Genomic DNA, 25,006 nt, shown 5'->3' on the forward strand with positions numbered 1-25,006 from the left:
GTGATTCCTGAGAAATGTCCAAATGGTAGGAGGCCAAGAATCCTGTTATTCTCAACTGCAGGTCTGGGAGACGCTGCTAGCTCTTAACCAACTCTGCAGTCAGAGTGCCATCCACGTGGGAATCTGGTGTGCTGGATCCATAGGGGACTCCAATTACCAAAGCATAAAGGAAAAACAGAGGACGTGACATGACCTCTAATGTTAAAAGTGTGCTTTCTTAAGGGAGGGGTTTGTAAGCTGTCTGACAAGGTTTCCTTGGAGGAAAACTTAACATCTTTTGAGACACCCTGGGCCTGAGCACCTCATCCATGATTGAGATCACAATGCTGTCCAATGAAGGATGTGAGCTCAGAGCGAGAACAAAGCACTTCCCACTAAGGTGTTTACTGGAGTTTTCGAGGAAGAGCGTCTGGAGCCGGCTGAGAGGAAAGAAAGGAATGAGAACCAGCTAGATGAAGGGGTGTCTGTACAGAACTCAGGGGAGACCAGCAGTCAGTCAGTGGATAGAGAGTAGAGAGAGGGTTATACTTACATCAAGGGGTCCTGGAACCTCTTGAGTCTCCTGTTTCTCGAACACCTACCTGTTTGTGGATCGACCCAAGTCTAAAGGTGTCTACACAGATTTGTGTTTTCACAGCAAGGAGCTCAGAGCTTTACATAGGGGATGGCTCAGCTGGCAAAGTGCTTTTGGCATGTGCTTGTGAACTTGAAGTCAGGTTCTACGGTGTTGTCCACCTGTAACCCCAGTGTTGGGGACGTGCAGACAGGAAGATCCTGGGGCTTGCTTGGCCAACCAGTCTAGCCAATTAGCAAGCTCCAGGCTCAGTGACAGAATCCATCTCAACACTAAGGTGGAGAGTGATCAAGGAAGACGCCCAAAGTCAACCTCTGGCTCCCACATTCCGGTGCACACACCCACATATTCACATGTGTATAGAACACATGGACGTACCATTCCCAAGTGAGTGCTCATACCTGGAGCATGGCAGACCAACGGCACAGGAAGTGAAGGCATTCCTGCCAGAGTGAGCCTAGAGGATGCGGCTTGGGATTCCTGCTTTCCCTGCCCACCTGACCAGCCTTTAGAGAAATAACAGGTGAGTATAGTAGCCTGTGTTGTTTGCAGAGAGCATAGAAAATGCTGATTTCCAGATCGCTTATCTGTTGCATCTCCCAGTCTTATCAGCAGGGCAGATCTTAGCACTCCCTGCCTGCCAAGCCTCCCAACTTGACTGTTCCCACGCAGCAGCCCAGATGCAAGCGACAGTAGCTCTTCTGAGAGCTGTTTGTATCTCGCTTATTTACAGTGTCAACAGCACTTAGACTGCAGCTTTGGAAAGCCTCTGACTATTTGTTCGGGTAAATCCATGGCCCTGGATGTGGTTCTGTGCAAGATCCCAAGCCAATAATGCACAGGAGGTTTGCAGCAGCTTCTAGATTGTTCGCTGCCGACCGCTACAGGAAAGAAGAAATCAGTTGGCTTCCCTGGCTTTTGCACCTATTCTGTTGATTTACATGTTAAACCGATTGCTTCCCCAGAGAAGAGAAGGCGCCTGCTCTTCTGCATAGCTTCCCCCTCCTTCTCACACACAAATTTCTGCGGAACATGGTTTTATAACAAAATCCCTGGAATTTAAAGTAAAGTTTATAATAAGGCATTTCACAAAAGACCCCTGGAAAGTCTATAAGTACAGCTATGAATCAAAAACCAACCAACAAAATCCCTTTTTCCAACAAATTCAAGAGTTGAAATTTCCTGATGTCATTACAAACTCAGGCATATTCTTAATTGGTGGACTCGTTCACTTTTCAAGAAACTGAGTTCTACCAGGGCTAACTCCTGATGGCTTCTGTTTACCAGGGGAATCCACAGTTTTCATCTTAATTTCCTTTATACACTCAAAAGGCTCCCTCTGCTTCTCGCACCTCTGAAAGTCTGGGTGTATAAAGTAGCCTTGAACTCACAGAGATCGGCCTGCCTCTGTCTCCAGAATGCCGGGATTAAAGACACATATATATCAAAGTTTATTTCTGACAATACCCAGGGCTTTCCCAGTGGACACTGCTTTCTAAGGCTTTGTTGGAGGCCTCGGACTGACGAGGACATCATGTAGTTACCCAGTCTCACCAGCAGGGGGAGAAACAAAAGACCGAGAAGAGCTTGGGAAAACTCACAGTGGCTTGAAGTCTCTCGGGTGGTACACTAGGTCTTTCTGTTGCGATAGAACACCCGGCCAAGGCAGTTTAGAGAAGCAAGGATTTGTTTCGGCTCATGGGTGCAGAGGCACCACCACCATGACGAAGGGGAAACATGGCAGGCGTGGTGGCTGGAGCAGCAAACTGAGAGCTCACATCTTAAACCACAAGTGAGAGACAGAGAAAACAAGCTGAGAATCATGCAAGTTGGAAACCTGAAGCCAACCCCAGCGATGCGCTTACCCAGCAAGACCACATCCCTGTAGCCATAGTTTGTAATCTAATAAATAAAGCCTGCCTGAAGATCAGAGTGCAGCGTTAAACCACTAGTTAGCCGTAGAGTCCAGGCAGTGGTGGTACACACCTTAAATCCCAGGACTCAGGAGACAAAGACAGACGGATCTCTGTGAGTTCGAGGCCACCCTAGGCTACACAAGATGCATCCAATCTAAAAAAGAATCAGAGCCAGGCGGTGGTGGCTCACACCTTTAATCCCAGCACTTTGGGATCGTAGGCCTTTAATCCCAGAACTAGGTAGGTGGAGATAGAAGTGACATGACTGGGTGGAGAGAGGAATACAAGGGTGGGGGGAGACAGGAGCTCAGATTCAGTGTGAGGATTGGGAGAGACAAGATCACCCCTTCAGTCTGAGGATTCGGTAGAGGTGAAAGGTTTCTCTAGTGACTGGCTACACTGTTTCTCTGATCTCTCAGCTTTCCGCCTCCAATAGCTGCCTCTGGGTTTTTATCATGAAGAACAATTAGAATGCGTGTTACACACCTCCTAAATCTACCCAATAGCACCAAGTACCGAAATATCTAAGCATATGGGGGACATTCTCACTCAGACCCTCAGAGGAGAGAGGGGGTAGGATTAGACCTGAGCTCATGAACTCCAGGCAGGAGAACAGGGATGGAAGGGAGCAGGATTGAAACAATTGTGCCTTATCTCCTGTTTCTTTTCATCTGTTGACAATAGATTATCTTCCTTCATCTGGCGCGCATTTATTAAGTCCAACTTTGTGATCAGCTCTGTGCCAGGAATTAATGCCAGACAGGCTCCAAAAGAAATACAGGAGAGGATTCCTGGTTGGGTTGATTCCTCCGGGAGATAAGGTGCAGCGATAAGACATTATGAAACAGCAGACAATATGGCATGGCTGAGGGCAGGTGAGGTGGGCAGGCAGCCCTTGCAGGCAAGCGGTAGGGCCTGGGTTGGGCATCAAAAGGGGTCCAGGGATGAGATTGCAGGACTTGGATTTGAAGAAAATCTAGACACAATCAGTGGATGAAGCCTGTAAATGCAGGAGTCAAGGTCATCCTCAGCCACAGCAGAGTTGGCAGCTAATTTGGGTTACTGAACATCTGTCTCAAAAACAAAGCAAGGGGCTGAAGAGATGACTCAGCACTCAAGAGCATGTACTGTTCACATAGAGGACCAGAGTTCAGGTCCCAACACCCACGTGGTGGCTCAAACATCCCCAACTTCAGTTCCAGGGGATCCAATGCCCTCTTCTGACCTCCATTGGCACCAGACACCCATGCACTACACATACACACATTCGGGCAAGACACTCATACATGTGAAATAAAATAAATAAATCTCAAAACAAAACCAACAAAGATCTAGGCAACAGCTTAGAGAGATGAACAGCAAGAATTGAGCCCTAAACTCACAGAGGCCTAAGGCATTGGATGCCAGGCTCGTACAGCTACCTTGGCTTGCTTGCTACTGTCTCATTTATTTTAGCTTTTCTTAAGGTCATGTTTCTCAGTTGGGAGCAATAACACCTCCAAGGTGGGGGCATCATGGAGAGTTATGGAGGATTACAAACACCTAAAATAATGGCAGGCATGAGAAGTGATCCTTTATTTTAACTGGCACCCCCTTTTCCTAGACCTGTATCTAGAGATTTGACTGTCCATGAGGATTGGTTAGCAGGTTGTGAACTCTCTACTGTGTCTAGATACTTTGACATAGTTCTTCAACCCATGACAGTGAGAAGACTTGCTTGTGGTATTCTCTCTCATGTCCCTCAATTAAGATTTTCTTTCTGAAGACATGGGAAGAGTCCTCCCCCAACCCCCAAAGAGGAGCTGAATGCTGAGGGTTGGTATTGACATATACAGTGTGGGAGATTCCACACCCCGCACCCACCCTAGTACAGCAGGAAGGCCTTGAATTAACTGTGTAGCCAAGATGACCTTCATCTTCTGATTCCCTGCCTCCACCTCCTGACTGCTAGGATTACAGGTGAGCAACACCATACCTGGCTTATGCATTGGTGGGGAGTTGAATTTAGGGTTTTGTGCATGCTAAGCAAGCACTCAACTAAACTGCATCCTCAGACTCTGGGACGATCTCTGAAGCCCCCATGACCTTCCATGTGTCTGCTGCTCTCTGGGGTGCCGAGGGTACCAGTGTCAGTAGCTTCCAGGGCTTTCTCACCACAAGCTGGGCTCTACCAGCTGATGCATCAGCAGGAAAATAATAAATAGATGCTGTCACTGGTCTGCCAGAGGAGGCTTGTGCAATCCCCTCACAGATGCTGCTGCCACAGTCCCTGCCAGGGACAGGGAAGCTGAGGAAGGAAGCAGGTCCCTGGAGACAAAGAGCCAAGTCTCAGAGGGGTGAGCAAGGTGCTGGAGGCAACGCCCGGGGCAGGCCACCGAGACTGCAATCTGCTGGCTGTGTTGAAACTGAGTCTCGTGTTGGGCCTAAGGGGACAAAGCCGTCTGCAGATAAGCACCAGGCTAGAAGTCTGGGTCAGGATAGGCTTTCCTCTGAGAACAGCCAGCCCGGCTGCTGGGAGAAGCAAGGTCTGGACATGCTCACCTTGCTTGTGGCTTTGGCCCCCAGAACAAGGCGGGGTGAGGAGGGAAAAGAAGTGTTGAAATATCAACAGAGAGGCAGAAATGATTCTCAGGGTGGCACTGGGGTAAGAGAGGAGTCACTTAGGGTCTGAGAGGAGACGCTCTTCAAAGGCCACTAAGGAGGTAGTCCTCCAGGCCCACATTCCCTGCAGGAGATCCTAAATTATGTCCCAGGTTAAACATCTTCACTAGCCATGATGGCACACACCTTTAATCCCAGCACTCAGGAGGCAGAGGCAGTCAAATCTCTGTGAGTTTGAGGCCAGCCTATAGTAGGTAGTGAGTTCCAGGACAGCCAGAGCTACATACTGAGCCCCTGTCTCAAACAAACAACAAAAAACAAAGAAAAATAAAACATAAACAAAACAAAATCTCTAGCTCCCGTGTCTTGTAAGCCATGATAAAGAAGTTCACAGAGAGCTGATGGACCCAAAGTCCAACAATGACTGACGGCAGAACCTCTCTGGTCTCCTGGCTGTGCAAACCACATCCATCAAGCTACCTGTCACGGCAACTCTCTCTTTTTCCCCAAGACAGGCTTTCTCTGCATAATCCTGGTTGTCCTGTAACTCACTCTATAGGCCAGACTAGCCTCAAATTCAGAGATCTGCCTGCCTCTGCCTCCTGAGCACTGGAATTAAAGGCATGTACTTTTACCACCTGCCTAGTAATTCTTTTTTAATGTTTATTTATTTACTTTTCATCAGTGTTTCTCACAGGGGTCACCTGAGACCATCAGAAAACACAGATATATTTACATTACAATTCATAACAATAGCAAAATTACAGGTATGAAGTACCAATGAAAATCATTTTATGGCTGGGGGTCACCACAACATGGGCAACTTTCTTTTTTTAAAAAAAAATAATTTATTTAACTTTATTTTATGTGCATTGGTATGACGGTATCATATGAGATTCCCTGGAAGTAGAGTTACAGACAATTGTAAGCTGCCATGTAGGCGCTGGGAATTGAACCCAGGTCCTCTGGAAGAATGGCCAGTGCTCTTAACCACTGAGTTTTACGAAGGTTGAGAACTGCTTTACATGTATGTGTGTGTGCCTGAGTTTATTCACATGCATACAGGAGCCTTGAGACAGAGGAAGGTATTGGATCCCATGGAACTGACGTTCCAGGCAGCTGTGAGGCACCATGTGGGTGCTGGGAACCAAACCAGGGTCCTCTGCAAGAGCAGCAAGAGCTCCTAACCACTGAGCCATTGCTCCAGCCTTTGACTGGTAATTCTTGAAGCAAGGTGGGAAGAGCAGCCTAAGGAATGCAAAAACACTTCAGAACCTCCTGTTACTCCGCCCCTTGCACACTGCAGGGCCAATCCATGGGAAGCACTTGTTTCTGGCAATCTGTCCTTAACATTACATCTTAGAAGAGTCTGCAGTTGTTTTTTTGTTTTTGTTTTTGTTTTTTTGTTTTTTTTGTTTTTTGAGACAGGGTTTCTCTGTGGTTTTGGAGCCTGTCCTGGAACTAGCTCTTGTAGACCAGGCTGGTCTCGAACTCACAAGAGATCTGCCTGCCTCTGCCTCCCGAGTGCTGGGATTAAAGGCGTGCACCACCACCGCCCGGCTGCAGTTGTTACTTAAGGTTTCATTTGGTCATTTAAGATGTAACCCATTGGCACAGCTTTGAAGTGACCACAAAGAAATTGCTTGGATCTCTGAGTTATGATGGGACCATTATGGTCCTGGTGTGGAATCACCCTGAAAATTAGGGAGGGTGTCATGAAGAGGAATTTGGCTCACTAGGAAGATGTCACTCAAAATGGGTGTGTTGCATTCTATGACTCTCTAAAGAAGTTACACTGAGCTGGACATTATGGCTCACCCTTGTAATCTAGCACTGGGGAGGCAGAGGCAGGAGGATAAGGAGTCTGAGGATAACCCAGGCTAACATAACAAGACCCAGTTTCTCTCTCTCTCTCTCTCTCTCTCTCTCTCTCTCTCTCTCTCTCTCTCTCTCACACACACACACACACACACACAAACCTTTCTTTAAAGTTATGTGTAGACTCCTACTCCTTTAAGAGAGTAGAGGATGGTAAGAGCAGACTCTAGAGGACAACTCAAAGGGAGGCTGGGATGGGGCAGACAAGCCGAAAAGCTATACCACAGCCAGCTGCCAGGGACAGACACTGCAGGTGGCCCTATGGGCATGTACTGCACATTTGAGCTGCCCCACTGGAATGCTACATCCCCTTCCACGCTGCCCTGCTGGAGGGACAGTGCTGTAGTGGACAGACAGACACTGACCTGAAGGAGGTGCTGCACAGTGGTTAGAAATCCAGGGACATCTAGGCAGCAAAGAGTACAGACTGGTCTTCCAAAGGACCTGTGTTGGGTAGCTCTCAACTGTAACTCCAGCCAGGAGTTCCAAAGCTCGCTTCTAAACTCCAAAGGTACCTGGAATCATGTACACATATCCATTCATGAGCATGTACATGCATGCACACATGCACACACACACACACACTAAAATATAAAACCAATCTAAAAGGAAGAAGAGGAGGAGAAGGAAAAGGAAGAGGAATAACCCGGATTGCAGAGCCAGCCTGCTGGACAGCAGTCAGCTCCACACAGTATGGTCTTGAGCATGTAACCTCAAGTAAGCCTCTCTGTCCGATGTGGCTACCAAGAACTGTACAATGTCTCACCAGGACCTAAGTAACACTGAATGTCTACATTGTAACTGGTATCTCCTTTTCTACCTCCTCCTTATTTTATCTTTTTCATAAAACGGAAAGGGAGGAGGATGAGGTAAATTAGTAAAAGTGTCCCCTTCCATTCATTCAATCAGCAAAAGATTGTGATTTCCCCTTCACTTCCCTTCTTCCTCTTCTAACCCTCCCCCACCATGATTCATACTAAGCAAATGAATTACAGGAGAAGCTTTAACTAATTTACCTCATTACACACACACACACACACACACATCTGTCTGTCTGCCTTGCCACAGGTAAAACACAGCTACTCAGATATGGCTCCGGGCACAGCTTAGCGTGCCCTTGTGTCTCTTGGGTCTCCAGCTGCTCCCCACACACCCATAATCGTCCCTGACTGCTTTCTAAACCTCCCCAGGTGAGTGGATGGCAGCAACCTGGCACGCCTGCGTCCCACCTGGGCACCCCTTGGGAGCATTTGCATATTTCCTGGGCTCTCCTTTTGAAATTCCACACCAATAATTAAGAATTTCTAATTCTTTGGTAATTGAGTACCGTTTGGGTCTGATTAAGCAGATGCTATCTAAATAATTATCTGCTCCACCTTGCTTCCCTTTGTGTGGGCTCCGGACCGCCTGTCAAAGCAAACATGGAGCATAGCCCAGCCCCCTTTCAGTGCCTGACTGGGTCCCTCCTCCTCTCTGCCACTGCTCCCTCCCACCACTTCTCTGCCTCTCTCTTTCCCCCTTTTCTGGCTTTGCTATGCTTTGTCAAAATGCCACACGAAACTGTGTCCAACACTGCCCAGTGTTGACTCCATTTCAATTCTAAAGAGGCAGTAGGATCTTTTTCTTTCCTGTTTTAAAGTCTGTGATAGAATTGTCTAGATGACTGAATGACCCTTTTAACAGCATGCTCAAAAGCCAGGCCCTTCACTAAGGCAGTTTAATTTGATACAACTAAGATAATCATATCACCTGATAATGTAGCAAAATAGATATAACCATATTTTATTTCACCCGTTAAGAAACAGTATAGTCTAGAGATTGGCAGTTCAGTTAGTGTTTGCCAGCATGCACAAGGCCCTGAGTTCAGTCCCCAGCACCATACGAACTAGGTATGGTGGTGCATGCCTATAGTCCCAGCATTAACAAGGTAGAAACAACCCCTTGCTACGTAGTGAATTTGAGGCCAACATGAGATACATGAGGTATTGTCTCAAAAAAAAAAATTAAAGTAAATTCCCAATGTCCTTCAACTATTAAAAGATAAAGTGTTGACCAGGTTTTTTTCTTTTTTTCCCCAAGACAGGGTTTCTCTGTGTAGCACTGGCTGTCCTAGAACTCACTATGTAGACCAGGCTGGCCTCGAACTCAGAAAGTGATGAGGGTGGGTCATCTGTCTATCTGTTGCTTTCATTGGTTAATTAATGAAGAAACTGCTTGGCCTTTGATAGGACAGAAAATTAGGCAGAGTAAACAGAACAGAATGCTAGAAGAAAGAAGCAGATTCAGGCAGATGCCATGCCTCTCTTCTCTGAGATGGAAGCAGGTTAGGATCCTTCCTGGTAAGCTACCACCTTGTGGTGGTACACAGATTATTAGAAATGGGTTAATCAAGATGTGAAAGTTAGCCAATAAGAGGCTACAGATAACGGGCCAAGCAGTGTTTAAAAGAATACAGTTTCCGTGTAATTATTTTGGGGCATAAGCTAGCCAGGCAGCTGGGAGCTGGGGCAGCAGGAACGTAGCCGCTGCTCCACACTACAAGAAAGTCACTTGTCTTTGTCTTCCAGGTGCTGGGATTTAAGGCTTGTACAACCACCATTCAGCTTGCATTGGCTAGTCTAAGCCAATTTGACACAAGCTAGAGTTATCTGAAGGGAAAGGCCTCCATAAGATCCAGCTGCAAGGCATTTCCTTAATTAGTAACTGATGGGGGAGGGCCCAGACCATAGTGGGTGGTGCTATTCCTGGGCTGGTGGCTTAGCATCTATAAGAAAGCAGGCTGAGGCAGGCAGGAAGAATAAGCCAGTAAGCAGCACCCCTCCATGGTCTCTACATCAGCTCCTGTCTCCAGGATCTTGCCCTGTTTGAGTTCCTGTCTTGACTTCCTTCAGTGATAAACAGTATTGTGGAGGCATAAGCCAAAAAACCTTTTCCTCCTCAACTCACTTTTTGGTCCTGGTGTCTCATCACAGCAGTAGAAACTCTAAGTAAGACAATATGCATAGCACTTGAGGACACACAGGAAAAGCAAACTCGTTCATTTCCTTAAGACTCTACCAACTGAGCTACATCCCATCCTCCAGAAACCCTTTTTGTTAAAAGTTGTTCCTAGGGTGATGTAGGACATAGAGATCCTGCTGTCTAGACTTAGGGCTATTCTACTCCCTTCCCCCCCACTACCATCCCATGACCCACACCTCTGGGTACAATCCAGGCCCCCATGTAGCCTAGGCAAGATCTCTACCACTAAACTTTGTTTCCACCCCAGTTCTCTCTCTCTCTCTCTCTCTCTCTCTCTCTCTCTCTCTCTCTCTCTCTCTCTCTCTCTCTCTCCAGTTCTCTCTTAAGGCTCTGGCAGCCTCAGCAACAACAGCAACTGTTGGCAGACTGCTGGCAGAGACCCTAGGACATTAAGTCAATTGAAAAGTTGACAGCCAGGTATGGGGTACACACTTGTAATCCTTACACTTGGGAGGCAGAAGTAGGATGATGGCTGGAAGTTCAAGGCTAATCTGCTCTATATAATTAGGTTCCATGCCAGACAAGGCTACATAGTTAGAACCAGTAGGAAAAAAAAACCAACAAAAAGATTGAAAGACGAGACTTCCTTAGCTCACATTTAAAATTTTGTTTTGGTATTGTTTGTTTGTTTGTCCTCACCCCTTTGAGGTGTTTCCTTTATGAATCCCCTTTCTCCTCTCTTCAAATGAATGTGTTTTCTCTGAGATACACAAATCTAACTTACTAAGGGTCTACTGGGGGAGGGGAGGCAAGAATGTGTTGTGAAAATATTAAACTAGTGATACGTTAGAAAGTTAACTGCACATGAGGATCAGCCCTGGAGCAGGGAGAACAAGATGAAGAGAGGAAGTACCAAAGGTATAAGAAACTAGAAGGGATTTCAGTTAGCAGGCAGGTAGTAGACATTAGAATATGCTATAGATTGGGCCCACACAAGGAAGCAAAAGAGCCTATGACCAAGTGGGTGACTCTGGGAGGCTAATTTAAAACTTAGACAAAGCCATGTGTGATGGTACATGTCTATAATCCCAGCACTTGGAAGGCAGAGCAGGAGGATTGTGAGCTACAGGCCAGTCTGGAATATATAGACCCTGTCTCCAAAAACAACAAAAGTAAACAACTAAATAAGTGCTAACTAGCTAGCCAAGCAAACAAAAAGTAGATGTCCCAAGCCTCACACCTGAGGATAAGAATCCAACAAATCCAAAGTGAGCTCATGAAACTGTTTCAAAACACAAGCCCCTTCCATTTGACCTGTAATCGCAGCACTTGAGAGGTGCAGGCAGGAGAATCAGGAGTTCAAGGCCAGCCTAAATAGAGTTTGAGGACAGCCTTGGCTACATAAGATCCTGTCTCAATAAATAAATTAGTGAAATGAAATAAGCCCCAAGCAGTCTCAGGCCTCAACCTGACTTTCAAGTCCAATGTTGAAGCTTCCTCTGCAGGAGGGTGGAATTCTGGGACCAGTAGAACCTACTTGTCTGGAATGCAGGTGGCCTTACACTTTAGTATAGAAAACAGATGTCCATGCATCTCCATTATCAGTTTGTTAGTACTGTGTTTGGGGAGTTTTCTCCCTACTTTTTGGAAACAGAGTGCAGCCCAAGCTGGCCTTCATTTTGAGATCTGCTTGCCCCTCTTCCTGAGTGCTGCCATCACTAGCCGACTGTACTCTCAGAGTCCTCATGCTTTGGTTGAACAATCACGTGTCTGGACATGAGGACACGGAGGAAGTCCTGGAGAAAGGAGCTGCAGGCTTCCAAGGAAATGGTCCTTACGACTCGGAAGTCAGTAAGACACAGCAAGTGACACAGGAGCACCAGCTCTGGAGCCAGAATGCTGAGCCTGGCACCTCAGCTGGGGCTGCCGCTGTAACTCAGACAAGTACAGAATACAATCAAATCCAGTGCTGTGCTCTAGCTGGCAGTCCAAATGCCAGCTCTTGCTTGCACTGGGCACTGCTGAGCCTTGCACATTCTGTGCTCCTCTGTAAATCAGGAAAAATGATAGTGTCGGCTTCCTACCACTGCCGTGAGAATAAATGAGAATCCGCTCCGTGGTTAGGATCCTGGCTGGTTCGCTGCTCCTCTGAAGTTTTGATCACAACATGCTCTGTGGCTTTGCTTTTCAACCTTCCTAGTGCTGCAACCCTTTAATACAGTCCCCCATGGAATGGTGACCCCAACCAAAAAAATAATTTTTGTTGTTACTTCATAACTGTAATTTTGCTGCTGCTATGAATCGCATTGTAAAGCTCTGTGTTTTCTGATCATGTTAGAAACCCCTGTGAAATGGCCCTTGAGACCCACAGGTTGAGAACCATTGTTCTAGGGGAAGACAGACTTCTTGAACTAGCAATAATCTTATTATATCTTCCCTCTAAATAATAGGGCCTGGTGTTCCCTTCCTCTTTGGGCCAGTGAGATTCCCAGGATGGAAAGGTGCAAAACTGGGTCACAAATTCTGATAGGTGGCCCAAGTTCTTCCTCTTGACCCACCCAGGCTCTGACTAGCTCTTTGTACCACCGGGTTCTGGTAGGGATCAACCATTGCCACCAATGTCTGGCGGACGGTGGGCAGTGACATCGCTGGACTTCTCGTGGATGTTAACCAGGAGGATTTCAGGTCAACACACCAGAGACTTGCTCATCAGCGTTCATAGCAGCTGTATTCACACTGAGTCAGGGGCAGAAGCGATGCAGGTGTCCATCAACAGAGGAAGGCTGCCTGGGTTCTGTTTCTATTGCTAGAAGACACCAGGACCAAAAGCAACTCGGAGAGGAAGGGTTTATTTCGGTTTCACATCACAGCCCATCATCAAAGAACGTCAGAGCAGGGAGTCTGGAGTCAGGAAGTGGGAGCTGGGAAGAACGCCGCCTACTGGTTTGCTTCTCATAGCTTGCCCCATCCCGCTTCCTTATACACTCAGACCACCTGCCCAGGAGTGGCAACACTCACAGTATGCCGGCTAGGCCTTCCCGTAGACACACCCCAAAGACTTGCCCACAGACCACTCATAAGGAGAGATTTTCTCAACAGAGGTTCTCTCTTCTCAGATGACCCAAGCTTGAGCCAAATTAACATCAAAAACAATAACAATAACAACAATAAAAACTAACCAGGATCAGTGGATAAAGAAAAATGTTAACATACACAATGGATTTTTTCTTTTTTCTTTTTTCCATAAACAAGAATGAAGTTGCCCAGGCAGTGACGGTGCTCACCTGTAATCCTAGCACTAGGGAGGCAGAGGTAGGTGGCTCTCTGAGTCGGAGGCCAGCCTGGTCTACAGAGGGAATTTCAAGACAGCCAGAACTACACAGAGAAACCCTGTCTCAGGGGTGGAGGGAAATAGAGGAGAACGAGGAAGTCATGTTTTTGATAAGAAAATGCATGCAACTGGAAATAATTATAAGTGAATTAAGCCAGATTCAGAAAGATGAATATTATGTTTTTCGCTTTTATGATTCCTAGATTTCACATAGATACATAGAAACATATTTATATATAGCATGCAAATAGAAGCAGAACTGTGTAGCGGGACAAAGGGATGATAACAAGAGGATGAAGGGCAGGGAAGAGTGGAGAGGGGAGAATATGCTCAACATACAATTTATGAAAACTTAGGAGGACCCAGTAAAGCTGGAAGGAGGGCTCAGTATGCACTGCTCTTGCAGAAGACCCCAGTTCAGTTCCCATCACCCACATTGGGTTGCTTATACCTGCAGGGACCTCCAGTTCCAGGGGATCCGATGCCCTCTTCTGGCCCCTGTAGACACCTGCACTCATGTGCACATACCCACATCTAGGCACACACAGAAATAATTTAAAATAATAATGAATCTTTTTGTTTGTTTGCTTGCTTTTGATTTTTTTGAGAAAGGGTTTCTCTGTGTAACCACTCTGGCTGTCCTGGAACTCATTCTGTAGACCTGAATGTTGGGATTAAAGGTGTGCACCACCACTGCCTGACAAAATAAAATAAATCTTAAAACGGGGTTGGGGAGAGTAAGCTAGTTCTTGTCCATTGAGCCTGATAACTTAAATTCAGTCCCCAGAATCCACTACGTAAAGGTGGAAGGAGAAAAGGGACTCTGCAAAGTTGTTCTCCGATCTCCTTAAACATGCAGTGGCTCCTGTGTGCTCACACATAGCTCTCTCACATGAGATAATAAATAAGAACAGTGCATGATAACAATAAAGCAAAGTTTAGAAAAGAACCAATGGGGGAAAGTATACAATAAAATATTTTGTTTGGAAAAACACACACACTGAGAATTAAGTATCCAACACTTTAGGATGTGACAAGTCTCTCCCGGACCCCAGGGAAAAAAAACACATTGAATTTGGAAATGTAGAATTATCATCTCTCTTCTCAGAGTAGGCCCAAGACCCAGGTCTCCAGACTCCTGTGATGTGTGCCTTGTCCATGGGGAGCACTTCCCAACAGTGCTGGGAGGAGGGGGCATCTTTGCTCCCTGGAAAGCCTTGTAACATTAAACTGGATTATGGGGCATTCTTCCCCTTAAAGCCCTGAGAACACTGTCGGGAACACGGAGGAGAAGGCACAGAAGTGCTGCCTGCAGAACTACACACATTTCTTAAGTCCCTAATCTTCAAATAAACAGCTTTGCTCTTTCATCTTCTCCGGATGACACCTCCTTTGTTAAAGCTGTCAAACTCCGTGACACCTTAAGCTTGACTGGCTACATTAGTGAGGACGTTGGGGAGGGGGAAGGGGGTGGCGATGCTGACCTGGCTGAGTCACAGCTTCCTGTGCCTAGGACCAGCTCAGCTTGGCGACATTAGCACAGGACCCCTTCTGTTCATCTGAGTGGAATAGGATGAGACCTACCACCGAGTGGAGGGGTGGGGTGAAGTGCCAGGCTCTGCCACTTACCGAAAGCGCACTGGCTGACCTTGGGAACTTTTTTTTTTAACTCCTCTGGGCTCTCAGTTTCATCATTTGTAAAAACAAGATGATCAGCGAAGCCACCGCATGGATGGTAGGTTGTAAAGGGTTAATGCGGGTACAGCCCTGAGAACAATGCCTGCCGTGTAGGGGAAGCCTGATAAACACTAGCTGTGTTTCAGAGTGGGCTTTGACAAGGAAGTTGTGGTTAGGAAGATGGCTTTGAGCAGGTTGCTTAATGTGTCTGTGGGTCAGCATTTTTTAGGTCTAAATTATAACGAGAACAATGGGGCTCCCTTATTAGGAAGATGAGCAAGCAGCAGAGAGGGAGCAAAAGGAACAATAATATTTGTGTGTGGCTATGAAGGGTTCAACACAGCTTTCTCTGAGAATAGTATTTCCTGGGAGGCCAGACTATTATACTGCGCGCATGGACCCCACGCTAGTCCAGAATAAATAAAGAAAAAACATCTTGGAACTTAGGAACTATAAATGAGGACACAACAAGGTAAATCCAGGCTGCCCTGAGGATGCAAGGAATGCTTATGTTGAACTAGTTGCTGCCATGGGAAACTTCTAAGATTTCAGCCTCTCTTGGAGAAGTCAGGGGATCGTGATAAGGAAATCCAGGCCAGGCAAGCAGGGCAGGCACAGGGGCTAACCTGCAACTGTGATGCTGCCTCGACCGGCCCCCACAGCAGTATGCCCACAGACCTAGTCCCACCCTTTCTGTCACTGATGGGAAAAACGGAAGGATCCAGTTCACCCTCCCCTGGCCCTTCCTTTTCTCAAAATGAAGCCGGCCTGGCAGCAGAATTGCCTGTGGTTGGGCCCACTCCAGTTTCTGGTTCTGTAGGTGGCCTTTCTAAGGAGTTCTCAGGGAAGGAGCTGGGGCTGGTTCAGAGGAGCACTCTGAGATCTATTGTTTTGCTTTAAACCCTTTGCAGTTTGAGAACTCATCCTGGTGCTGACCTAGGGCAATGGACTTTGCTCCTATTGATAGTGCCCTGAGTTGCCAGAGTCCTTTTGGCCTCTCCTCTTTCTCCTCCCTACTCCTCCTCCCCCTACTCTTCTCCCTCCTCTCCCTTCCTCCTCTCCTCTTCTATCTCCCCTCCCTCTTTCTTTTCCTTTTTTCTTTTTTCTTTTTGGAATAGGGGCTCACGGTGTAGCCCAGGCTGGCCTGGAGTTCACCATCTTCCTGACTCACCCTCTCAAGAGCTGGGGTTACAGATGTGGGCCATCAGGCCAGGCACTTTATTTCATTCCCCTACTCCCTGCCGCCACCCTCACTTTTCTCACTTGCTTATTTACCGCTGGAACCGCTGCAACCCCAACCCGGTATCCATCCCTCTCCCCACTCTTTACCTCCAAGGCCCAGCCTCTCAGGCTACCCTAGGCAGTAGCAGGGACATGCCCAGAAGCACATTACCCTGTCCACCGAAAGCAGCCGCCTACACCATTTGAGGTAGCCACGGTGGGGTGGGGAGAGAGAAGTTCCAGAACTTCCCAAGTGAGAATGAGGTTTCAGCACTTCATCCTGGAAGCCCTGGGTACCAACGTCTTTGCAGATATTTGCATCTAAATAATCAGTCTACCTGGTCGTGGTCCTTGTTTAGTCCGCTTGAACACCTACTGTCGCCAGGTGCCGAGGAGCGCTTGGGGCCACCCGCACCTGTAGCCATAGACGCCCCCGCAGCCTCCCCAGAGCAGCAGAAGCTGCGGGAAGGTACAAGGCGACCAAGGTCCTCAGGAGAGCTTTTTTTCTTCCTTTCTTTTTTTTTTAATCATAGGGAGATTCAGAAACACGGGAGTCTGCGTGCCCCCTCCCCCTCCGCTCTCTAGCGAGCCGGGGCCTTTGATGTCACCCTCTCCCGCCCCCGCGAGGCCCGCAGCGCCCGCCAAGTTTCCCGGGATCCAGCTGCTCGCACCCCGCTGCCGGCCTGCCGGCGATCCGCAGCTGCTGCCTGCCCCCTACCCCCGGGCCCGCCCTGGGAGAGCCCCAACCTGGCTTGCAGAATCTCGGTCCCCCCAGGTGTTTCAGGAGCGCCTTGGGGTGTCTGGGTCAGGGGGAAGCCCCTAGGGAACTCTGACAAGCGGGCCAAGCTACAACTTCCTTTCTGGGAGGGAGAGGAGATGGGTGCTGTTACTAGGGACTTGTCACCTTCTTACTTGGCTTCTAGAGTCACCACCAGTGGGACGGGGTGTATCCTGAGCCCTGTGTGTTCTTGTGGTTTTCCAAAGTCATTGGCAGAGCTGGATCCTTATGCCCTCCATTCTTGTTTGTTCCGGGTCGGCCAATAGAAGGGGAAAATGCGCAAGTTCGGATCAGGTGGCCCAGGCCCCTCACTTGCCACAGCAGCTTCTTCTTGTGTGTGTGGAGAGGGGAGAATCCTTCTCACGGCTACCCTGAAGCTTAGGAGCCAAGACCTGGGGGCTCCCGCCCACATTGGTCTCATGTGACCTGTTTTTCCCTTGGTCCCAGCCTTAAGATTCTACATCCTATCTCCTCACCCTCAGCTTGGCCAGTGGTCAGCACTTGAATGATGAGCTCACAGGAATAAACACAAGACATGATGTCTTGGTGATACCTGTTTGTGAGTTAGCTTTGTACTTAAACAACAACACCAAAAAAAAAAAAATACATTTGAAAACGATTTGTCATTATAAAAATGAAACTGCCGGGCATAATGGCTTAGAATCCAGCACTTAGACAGAGGCAGTTGGATTTCTGTGAATTCGAGGCCAGCCTGGTCTATAAAGTGAGTTCCAGGACAGTCAAGGATGTTACACAGAAAAACCCGGTCTCGAATAACCAAAAACCAAAAACAATTAATACCATTGGGTGGGAAGGGTTGGGAAAGAATCAGACTCTCCTTGGGGGGCAGGGGAGGCGGTAGACATTTGGGTGGGTTTCATTAGACATGCATACAATAGTAAGGTTCTTTTTCTTCCTATTTTTTATTCTTTTTAAGGTACATTTAATGCCCAAATAATCTAAAATTTTCAGGCCTGTCTTAATTGCCAAATATTTATCTTTCGTGTGCTCATTAGTCATGGAATATCTTTAACAAATTGGTGGCTGAGCCTATATATTGCCACTTATACTCTTCATATCTGCAGCCCACAGGATGCCTGTTGGTCGCTGTGCCCCATTTTTTGACATAAATGATCATTTCTAGGATCAAAGGTACTCTCAGACTAGGTATGGTATATGCCTTTAATCCCAAGACTTGGGAGGCAGAGGCAGGTGGATTTCTATGGGTCCAAGGTAAACCTAATTTGCACAGTTCTAGGTGGTCCAGGGCTGTATAGTGAAACTCTCTCTATGAAAGGGGCAGGGGATACTTTGTGGCTAGAGAGGTGGCTCAGTGGTTAACAGCACTTGCTGCTCTTCTAGAGGACCAGTTTTTGGTTCCCAGTACCCACATGACAGCACAACAGTTTTTAACTCCAGTTTCGGGGCATCTGATGCCCTCTTTGGCCCTCTCTGGGCACTCAGCACACATGTGGTACACAGACAGACATACAGACAAAAGACCCATACACAAAAAATAAATTTTAAAAAATGTTTAAATCCACCAGAGCAAATATCAAATCCCTCAACTTCATGTATATCGTCTGGGTTTTTTTGTTTGTTTGCTTGCTTGTTTTTCGAGATAGTTTCTCTGTGTAGTTTTAGAGGCTGTCCTGGAATTCACTCTGTAGACCAGGCTGGCCTTGAACTCAGAGATCTGCCTACCTCTGCCTCCCAAATGCTGGGATTAAAGGCGTGCACCACCACCTCCCAGCTTTCACGTGGGGTTTATAATGTAATTAAATGGGCTCCAAAGGCCTGGGCAGCTGCACACCTCCAGCTGTGCTGCTTAAACACACGTAGCTTCTCCTCTTAGGCCGCCTCCATTCTGCACAGGCCCCTTCTTTGCAGATGTCTCATAGTCCTGGCATCTCCAACGCATACAGTCTCCACTGCAACTTAGGCTTCACCATAACAGCCTCACCACTGGCTTCCAGGGCCATTCTGCAAAGACTCCAACACCGCCACACATTGCCTTTTAAACCATAGCCTTTCTTCCTTTGTCCACCGCATCTCATAACACAAAACACAGTCTAACCTTTAACATTCTTAAGTCTTTAGAAGTTCTAATACTGTGCTGGGCATTGGGGCACAATGCTTTTTTATGTAGGTGGGTCTTCTATCTATCTGTTGTTTCATTGGTTAATAAAGAAACTGCCTTAGCCCTTTGATAGGACAGAAAATTAGGTAGGTGAAGTCGACAGAAAAGAATGCTGGGAGGAAGAAGGCAGTGAGACAGACACCATGCTTCTCCTCTCCAGGTCAGCAGCCATGGAGTCAGCCACCAGGTCAGACATGCTGAATCTTTCCCGGTAAGCTACCACCTCGTGGTGCTACATACATTAATAGAAATGGGTTAATCAAGATGTGAGAATTAGCCAGTAAGAGGCTAGAGCTAATGGGCCAAGTAGTGTTTAAAAGAATACAATTTGTGTGTTGTTATTTCGGGGGTAAGCTAGCTGGGATCCAGGCCCACTGCTCTCACTACAGCTTTTAATCCCAGCACCCAGGAGGCAGTGGTAGGCAGATCTCAGATCTCTGTGAGTTTGAAGCCATTCTGATCTACAGAGTAAGTTCCAGGATAGCTAAGGTGGTTAAAAAAACAAAACAAAATAAAACAAAAGAAACCATGTCTCAAAAAAAAAAAAAAAACCAAATGAATAAAAACTAAAATAAAATAGCAAAATTCTTATAATCCTTGCACTTGGGTGGCTGAGACAGGGGAATTGTTACAAGTTCAAGGCCAGCTTCTCAAAATAAAAAAAAAAGGAAAAGAAAAGAGAAAGACTTTTAAGAATCAATGAAATTCTACTTATCACTCAATAAAAAAAGCCAAAATAAACTCACAACACCAAATTTTGTCAGGCTGTAAAGCAAGTGAGATTCTTGTATTTATAGAGTAGGATTGTCGTCAGGCAGTGGTGGCTCACACTTGTGAGGCAAAGACAGGCAGTCTCTGTGAGTTTTAAGTCAGCCTGGTCTACAGAGTGTGTTCCAGAACAGCCAGGGCTACACAGAAAAACCCTGTCCCCCATTCCTAAAACACGCACACACAAAAAGAAGAAGAAGGTAGAATTCTCAATGATAATTGATAGAGAACTATCAGTTATTTATAAAGTTAAACATGTATATATATATTTAAGGCAGTAGTTTCTTCTTATGTGTTATCATAAGAGAAACACAAGAAAGCACCTACTCACAGACTTGTATACCAATGTTCTTAAGTGTTTTATTCAATGTCATGACAAATCTTGGTTGTCAGCTTGGCTATACCTGGAATCAACTAAAACCCAAGCTGATAGACCCACCTGTGAAGGGTTTTCTTGGCCAAATTATTTGAAGCCATAAGACCTCTACTAAATGTGGGCAGCACTCCTGGTGGCAGCGTAGATGAACGGGCATGGAAGAAAGAAGCTTATTTTTTGGAGCCTGTAGTCACCCTGGCTGGCAAGTTCATCTGTCCGGATGCTGCAGCATTCCATCACAAATTCTCTGCGATTCCAACATGAACTGAAGACCAGCAGCAGCTCTCAGGAATCCTCCAGGCCTTCACCATCAGATTGGGACTACAGAAACATCCAGTTTCATGGACTGAACAACTAATGGACTCCTAACCTTTCCGTTGAACTTCAGTCTGCCACAGTTGAACTACCTACCCAGACCGCATCCTGTAAGCCAATCTAATAAATCCCATACAAACGTACATACATATATATATATATTCATAATATATAATATTCATTCTGTCAGTTCTCTTTAATAGAGAACCCTGGATAATATAATTTATAATATACCAAAACCCAAAAATAACTCAAACAGGTATTTTCGTAGCAAATTTCCCCGTATCTGTAAAATGGAATCTCATTAATAAAAAGGAAGGGACTTAAAGGTAGGTGCATACAATGAAATGATGAGCTAAAAATGTTAGGCTGAAAAAATTTGTCACATAGAAAAAAACGTGCCTACTGTATGATTTTACTTATGTTAAATCTTAGAAAAGCAAACTCTCCAAAGCAAATCAGTGATAAATGGGACTGCCAGGATCATTGTATGAGTTAAATTTTGGTGTATATATACACACAATGCATATATATGTAAACATGTATATATGCAGGTATATGCACATATATGTGTATATATATAAAGGTACCTGTATATATACATATAAAGGTCTTACTTATTTTTATATGTATGTATGTATGTTCCACATGTGTGCAGTTGCCCACAGAAGTCAGAGAAGGCATCAGATACCCAGGACCTGGGGTTACAGGTGGTTGTAAGCCACCTATTGTGGGTGCTGGGAACAAACTCAAATTCTCTGGAAGAGCAGCAAGTACTCTTGATCATTGAGTCATCTCTCCTGCCCAGGTTAATATGTTCTTTTTGTAGAAATCATTTACATTTGTCTGTCTATGTGCTGTGTGTGTATGTGTGTGTGCTCATGTGCACATACTTGTGTAGTGAGGGCACGTAGGTTCATTTCCCCCTGCTGCTCAGGATGTGTGATGGATAACTGAGTCATCTCCATGGGATTCAAGTCACCAGTGGTATTCATGGGGACGTTGGCTGGATGCAACTCCTCTATAGAAAGGGACGACACCGCCTAGAAAAAGAGACTGAAGCTGGGCTGGGACTGAAGCTGAGAACCCGGGCTGAGACGGGTTTGAGCATTTGTTCACTGGGGATCTGACTGATATCAATAATCTCTGCTATGCAAATGAGCACAAAAACTGTCTTGTCTAGACCAGAAGCCAGAACGCAGTGGGAGGCAGTGCAAGGGTGTGGTGCAGCTGGAGACAGAAGAATCCATTTCATCTGGGCCTGACAGAACGGGATATTCATTCATCAGACTAGCTCCAGGGAGGCAGGTAGCAACAGAGCCCAGAGGCTAGAAGGTTGCTAAGAGTCCAAGACCAAGGGCTTACAGCCTCTGCCAGGCAAGTGTGGCGTGGGAATCAGCTAGCAGGAAAGGCTCCACTTTACAGGTCTGTTCTCACTGCTACTCCTTTCCCTAAGACAGGCTCATTATACAGCCAGGCTGGAAGTCAAGCCCTCTGCCTCCTAACTGTACTGCCACACCTGGCCACTGAATAATACTTTCTACTGCTAGATAATTAAGCTTGAAGTGGGTCCCTGGCTGTTGTACTGTTCTTCCCTCCTCCGTCTAGCTTCCCATGCCTAGAAGACCAGCTACAGTCCCCCACCCCAATCCCTGCAGAACTGTGCTTTCCATCTTCCAGCTGCGGAGCCTGGGCAATCAGGAAAAGGTTCAGAGACTCCCACAATAGGCTTGATACCACAGGCATCAGGATCATGGCTTCTGCTGCCTCACCTGAAGACACCCTCTTTCCTGGTTCTGGGACTGGGGAAGTAGCTTGGTTAGCAACGTGCTCGTCTGGCATGCATGAAGCCCCAGGACCACGTAAACCATGCATGCTGAGTGTACTGAGCATGCCAGTCCATGTCTGTAATCCTAGCACTCAGGAGGCAGGAAAACTCAACGTTCAAGTTTATCCTTAACTACACAGCAAGCTTAAAGCCAACCTTGGCTACATGAGACCCTGTCCCCAAAACAGACAAAACTCCAAACCCTTTTCACTCAGAGAAAAACCTTAAGTCCAGATAAATGGCCCCAAGTTCCCACGTGATCTGATGCCCAGCCATGATCCCCTCTTCTCCAGGTTTACCCGCCACTTCCCGTGTTTTCACATGATGCCAATCTCGCTGCCTTCCTAGCATGCTTCTGCCACAGGGCCTTTGCCTTGGCTTATTCTTCTTTCTGAAAACTATGTGCTTAGCTTCTTTCCTGTAAACTGCCTTCTCAGGGAAGCCCACAGTTCTGTCTCTACATAATACAAAATAAAGCATCACTGCACAGCTTTCAGAATCCCCTTGCCTTGTTTGACTTTTCTTTTCTGAATACCTATGGCCTGGGATACTGTATAGTTGACATGTCAATTATATCTACTGTTGATCCTTTGAAAACAAGTGTCTTGAGGGTGGAGACCTTTTTTTGTGTCCGACGCTTCATCTCAGGTGTCTAAAATGCTGTCTTGTATAAATAGGACTCGATAAATATTTTCAGGGTTATATGAAAAATCTCACAAAAGAGGTAAATACAAAACTTACCTGGCAGGGGATGCACCATAATCACAAAGTGGTTTTCCCAGGGCGAAGTGTATCCCTTGCACTCTGGATGTGATTTCCCCAAATGCAGGAAACTCGACTGCGTAATTTGTAATAGTGCAAGACTGCCTTCATGCTCTCCCTTGGAGTGGGGGTGGGGTAGATACAAGATGGTTCAGCAGCTAAAGGTACTTACTGCTAAGCCTAACAATCTGGGTTCAAACACCAGGACCCACATGGCGGAAGGTGAGAACTAATTCCTACACATTCTTTGATTTCTACGTGTATAGTGTGGTATTCTCATAACACAAACACACTTATAATATTAAAAGATGTTTTCTGCCATCCTTTTAGTTTGTATTTCTATGATTGTTATTAGTTTATTTACCTTTGTGTCCTCTACCACGTCTTCCCACCTGTTCGCGGCCATTACATGCATTTCTACTACAGTTCCTGTCTTTCTTTCTTGTTTAGTCTTTTTTGGGGGAGGGGAGACAGGGTTTTTCTGTGTAGCCCTGACTGTCCTGGGACTCACTCTGACCAGACTAGCCTTGTCTCTGCCTCCTGTCTCTGCCTCCCAAATGCTGGGATTAAAAGTGTGTGCTGGGTTGGTCCGAGAGTAGTGGTGTTTACAACTAATTGATCACAACCAGTTACAGATTTCTTTGTTCCTTCTCCACTCCCACTGCTTCACTTGACCAGCCTTAAAAAAATAAATAAATAAATAAATAAAAATAAAAAAAAAATAAAAAAAATAAAAGTGTGTGCTGTCACTGCCTGACAGTTCCTGTATTTTTATGTTGATTTACAGAGCTTCTTATGTACTTTAGACAGTGATTTCTTACTACTTAAATATTTGAAAATACATTTGTGCAACCTGATATTTGTCACTGTTATCATTTATAAAGACATATGAGTGACCCGAGGCCAGTCCCACGAGGGGTGGCCATCACATGAGGGGTAGCGGCAGGTCCCCTTGGGGATGGGAGAACATGGTGGATGAGAGACAGATAAATATGCCATGCAGAGAGAGTCTGGGTGTAGAGTTTATTTAGTGGGTTATGGAGGGGAAAGGAAATGGAGAAGGGGAAAAGAAACAGGCAGTAGTTACCTCTTCAGAAGAGGGATGGGAAGAGAAAGAGCAGGCCCAAGAGGAGGAGGGTGGGAGTGGGCGGGGCTTGTCTCTTAAAGGAACAGGGTACCCAGGTGACAGACCAGGACAGCAGGTTATAGCAGCCACTATGTCCCTTATTTTCTTTGCCAAACACAAAGCTCTCAATTTTCATATAAGCAGATTTATCAGAGGGTTTTTTGGGGTTATCTTAGTTGTTTTTCCTGATGTTTTCATTGTTAGAAATATTTCTTAGATGAGCGTTTCCACTGACACAAATAATTCCAATCAGACCAAATTAGACCAAATAAAAGATGCCCATGTTTAATGCAATGCTCCTGGGTAGCCCCGGGAAAACATGGTAAGGGAAGAGAGGAAAGGGGAGACCATGTGAAACCTGGAGACCACATATTCTTTCTCTGGGGGTCAATTTAAATAGCTTATGGGAGTGATCCTGACCCTCCCTGGGGAGGGGTCACCAGTTGATGGGCTTTCTTGACCCTCCCTGGAGAATGATCACATCTTGGCAGGCTTTCCCAGAGGCAGAGTTCGGACTACGGCAACTCCCAAGGGAGGGGGCTTGAAATGGATGCCAGGGGCTGGGGTGATGCTTCTGACCAAACATCCCATACTCCTTGGATATGGGGGTCTTACTTCCAACCAAACATCTGGGCCATCTACTCCCATTAAAGATTTTTCAGGGGGTCTTCCTTGGTCAAAACTTATTTTTCTTAACCAAGAATGAATCAACAGAATCTCCTTTCCTATGGAAACAAAAGCAAAAACCTCTTCT

General features: G+C 46.3%; 1 pseudogene; it reads left to right on the top strand.

Annotated features, from left to right (window-relative positions):
• The first annotated feature begins 23,097 nt into the window (after positions 1–23,097).
• Positions 23,098–23,248, top strand: LOC130889944 (U1 spliceosomal RNA; annotated as a pseudogene).
• Positions 23,249–25,006: the final 1,758 nt, after the last annotated feature.

This window comes from Chionomys nivalis, chromosome 1 (genome assembly GCF_950005125.1).
Source record: "Chionomys nivalis chromosome 1, mChiNiv1.1, whole genome shotgun sequence".
Classification (NCBI taxonomy): Eukaryota; Metazoa; Chordata; class Mammalia; order Rodentia; family Cricetidae; genus Chionomys; species Chionomys nivalis.